The sequence below is a fragment of the Belonocnema kinseyi genome, chromosome 7 (assembly GCF_010883055.1).
Source record: "Belonocnema kinseyi isolate 2016_QV_RU_SX_M_011 chromosome 7, B_treatae_v1, whole genome shotgun sequence".
Taxonomy (NCBI): domain Eukaryota; kingdom Metazoa; phylum Arthropoda; class Insecta; order Hymenoptera; family Cynipidae; genus Belonocnema; species Belonocnema kinseyi.
In genome coordinates, this window is record NC_046663.1 from 51,207,245 (window position 1) to 51,211,958 (window position 4,714).

Consider the following 4,714-nt stretch of genomic DNA (forward strand, 5'->3'; position numbering starts at 1 on the left):
GAGATTAATTTCCTTACAAAAAAAGGTGAATTTTTAACAAAACACATTTTTTTTACAAAATACATGCGTTTTCACATAAATCGTTCACTCTTTGATAAAAATGATTTATTAAAAAAATGGATTGGTTAAATTATCAGATCACGAATTAATTTGTCATTAAAGAAATTAATATTTAGACTAAAAGAATACATTTTTAAAAAAGTAGATAATTTTTTTAACAAAAACACATAATTTATTTACAAAATATGACTCACCGCATTAATAATAATTTCACACCGTACTTTTTAAATGTTTTCAGCGTTTTGAAAACTGAAAAAAAGGAAAAGTACATTTTTAAGGTATTTTCGGATGAACTACTTATCAAGGCAAAGTTAAATTCCACTATTATATTTTCATTAGATTTTTTTATATTCCCATTTATCGCGATTCCTAAACAAATATATCACATAGAAGTACTGAATTATTTAGTTTTTAAATCAAAATTTTATTTTTAAAATTTAATCAGCAAAGAAAAATTTGCAATTTTTTTCATGGCAATATCATTTCATTTATATTTGGCATGATTCCAAAATAAATATGTTGTTAAATAAGAGCCAAAATAATACTTTTGAAATAGATAAAAAAAAATTTTCCTATACATTTATGGGTTCGTTCACATTTAAATAGTAACTTCTAAAACCAAAAATTTAGCTTCTCTTCACATTTTAATCATGCTGCAAATTTGACTTTAGTATCAAAATATTTTTTAAAGATAATTGTTCAAATTATTCTTCAAATTATTCTTCAAACTAATTATTTAAATATTTCCTGTTTGGTTGAAAATTCATCTTCCTAATTCGAAAATTCAGCTACTTGGTTGTGAAATTTCTTTACTTTGGCAAAAACTGTGTCTTTTGTGGTGAAAAATTAAAAATATAATGTTCGCTTTACCATAAATCTTCTTTAGTTTAAGCTACAACTATTTCGTAACAATTTTTTTTTCTATTTTCTGATGTATCATTTTAGTTATGTGTTCATTGATTTATTTAAAAATTCAGCAAATTTGTTTGAAAAATCATCTTTTTGATTCGAAAATGCAATTATTTCCGTCGAAAATGTAGGTGAAGTATCGTATGCATAATCTACTATTTTTTTGGTTGAAAATTAATTATTTAACTGAAAATTTAATAATAAAATTTCACATTAGTAAATCTCACATTTTTTGAGTTCTATTGTACAAAAAAGTGCATTTTTGAACTACATTTTTGTTATAAAATCTAACTAAAATTTTTAAAATACATATATTTTTACTATTAATGAAAACGTATTACATATATTTTACATCTAGTAAAAAATTGAATTCATATTTCAAAACATATTAAATTTTTTCCCCCTTTGTTTGCAAATTTTGAAAATATTCAAAAGGATATAACTTTCTGAACTTTTAGCGAATTTAAAAATGCAATTAGGATAATTTGTAAGTCTTTTTGGCGTTTACCAACAAATTTCACAAAAATTGCAAAAACTCATAAAAATTTTTATTTAAATTTTGAAAAATCTCTAACTTTTTTCTGCTTTTCTAAACATTTTCAAAATTTTCAAAAGTATATAACTTTTTTAATTTTCACCGAAATTGAAAATTTTATGTTTATGATTTGCAAGTCTTTTATCCATCTATAAAAAGCTTTGACAACAATTTCTAAAATTCGAAAAAAAAATTTTGTTTTTGAAAATGTTCAAAATTTTTTTAATTTCCGCTGAAAATATCTACTTAGCGAAATTAAACTTCATTATGGGAACCTTAAGGAGTTCATCAAAGGTTGACTCAATTGGGACAAAATTTTAAGATGTTCTGAGTCTGTAAGTGACGAAACGCAAACATCTGTTAAAAATCATTGATAAAAAATTTGGACAATTAAATTACATTCTCATGAATGAGAATGTAAAAATAAAAAAATTTTGAGCATTTTCAAAAACAAAATTTTTTTTTCGAATTTTAGAAATTGTTGTCAAAGATTTTCATAGATGGATAGAAGACTTGCAAATTATAAACATAAAATTTTCAATTTCGGTGACAATTAAAAAAGTTATATACTTTTGAAAATTTTGAAAATTTGCAAACAAAAGGGGAAAAAATTTAATAGGTTTTGAAATATGAATTCAAATTTTTACTAGATGTGAAATATATGTAATACATTTTTAATACTAGTAAAAATATATGTATTTTAAAAATTGCAGATAAAATTTATGGCAAAAATGTAGTTAAATTGTACACATTAAACGTTCGAAAATGAGTGCGAGGCGCGATAGCGTACACGTGCGCCCTTGGCGCGCTCAAACTTGACGCGAAGCGCTGCGCGTGTGGGGCGCAACGAGAATGTACCCGCATGGAGGGCATATTTTTTTAATTCAAAATTTATGTTTTAACTAGAAATTGACAAAGTGTGGCACACTTATGTACAATAGAACTCACAGAAATGTGAGATTTAATAATGCGAAATTTAATTATTAAATTTTCAGTTAAATAATTAATTTTCTACCAAGAAAATAGTAGATTATGCATACGATACTTCACCCACATTTTCTATGGAAATAATTGCATTTTAGAATTCAAAAGATGCTTTTTCAAACAAATTTGATGAATTTTTAATTAAATAAATGAGCATGTAACTCAAATGATACTGCTTAAAATAGAAAAATAAACTTGTTACGAAAAAGTTGTATCTTCAACTAAAGAAGATTGATATTAAAAGAAACATAAAGTGTTTCATTTTTCACCAAAAAGATACAGTTTTTGCCAAAATAAAGAAACTTAATAACCAAATAGCTGAATTTTCGAATTAGGAAGATGCATGTTCAACTAAACAGGAAATATTTAAATAATTGGTTTTAAAAATAATTTGAACAATAATCTTTGAAAAATACTTTTTTATCTATTTTAAAAGTATTATTTTGGCTCTTATTTAGCAACATAGTTATTTTGTAATGATGCCAAATACAAATCTAATGATATTGCCTGTTTCTTTCTTGATTAAATATAATGTTATGTTATAGATCTTGAAATCTTCTCAGTTTCGCCATGAAAAGAAATCTCTGTTAAAAAAATTGTCTGCTTTGTTGAAAATGTATTCTTTTAGTCAAAATATTCATTTCTTTGATTACAAATTAATTTGTGATCTGATAATTTAACCAATCCATTTTTTTTAATAAATCACTTTTATCAAAGAGTGAACGATTTGTTTGAAAACGCATGTATTTTGTAAAAGAATATGTTTTGTTAAAAATTCACCTTTTTTTGGCAGGAAATTAATCTTCCTGGTGACAAATTTATAATTTTAGTTCAAATTAATTTTGTTTGGTTCAAAATTTAACTATTATGTGAAAAATGTAACTGTTTTGCTAAATATGTAACTATTTTGTTGACAATTTGTGTTTCTTATTCAAAAATATTATTTTCAACTAAAAATTTAACTGATTCCTTTTTTTTTTATTCAAAACCCGTCCTTTTGGTGGAGGATTCAACTATTTGGTTTGGCAGTTATATATTTTGTCCAAAATTCAGCCTTCCGGTTGAAAAGTTAATCTGCTTGGTTGTAAAATACGTTGAAAACGTGTTTTACTTATATAAAATTAATTGCTGTAATTAAAATTTAAATAATAAAATCATTATTTGTTAAACACGTATATTTTTGTGTTACAGATTTAACAGTTGGATTTGAAATTCATACACTTTTCGTAAAATTCAGTTTTATTGTTTGTTTAAGATTCATCCGTTAACATAGAACTTGATTAAATAGAGAGAATTTGATTAAATATAATACATTTTTTGTCAATTAGCAGAAATTTCAAAGAATTGAGAAAAACTAGATTAAATTCATAAAAATTAAAGCTTCATTTAAACAGATTTTAAGTGAATTGAAAATTATTAAAAATATTGGAAATGTAATTAAATTAGGTAAAAATTGAGTGAAGTTAGAAGAATTCAAAAGAATTAAAAAGGATTTAGGATAAATTAATAAGATCCCGCATAACACATATTATATAATAATAATAATAATAATAATAATGATACAGTATTTAAGTATTTGAAAGCCTTCAAACTGCTGAAATAAATAGAAAAATATATGGGAAATTACATTAGACTTAAATTAAATTAAAATTAAATTACTGAAAACAATAAAAAATTTCTTTGTAATTTCATAATGGAGGGTAAACTATTTAAAAATACTTTAAACACCTTCGAAATCTTTTAAAGCTGCTAAAAATTTCAAGGACTTGGACAAAAAATACGATACAATAATATTTTAATAAAAAAAGGATACATTATTACAGAATGTAAAATGTATTAAAGTACATTGAAATTTTTTAAATCTCTCAAAATCCTCAAAAATCGTATAAGATAATGTTAAATCTTTTCAAATACTTTAGAAGCTCATATACGTCATGGAAAATCGACAAAAATTGTTTAACTAAATACATTCTCATGAATGAGAATGTAAAAATAAAAAAATTTAGAAAAAATATTAAAATTTTCAATCCAACAAATGATTCTTTGACCAGAAGGATGAATTAAAACTCTTTAGGGAAATTCTCTGTATCAACTAAAAATTATATTGATTTACAACATCCCGTATGGAAATAGCCCCATTTGGCCCTATTACAAGTCGGGCACTAATCGGGGGCTAGTCAGGTTATTAATTTTGACAAAGTACCCAGTCAGGGACTAATCGGGGAC

General features: G+C 24.0%; 1 protein-coding gene across 1 annotated transcript in view; it reads left to right on the plus strand.

Moving 5' to 3' along the window:
* LOC117176454 (putative sugar lactone lactonase YvrE) overlaps positions 1-4,714 on the plus strand; it is a 16,036-nt gene that overhangs the window by 10,044 nt on the left and 1,278 nt on the right. The window lies entirely within an intron of this gene.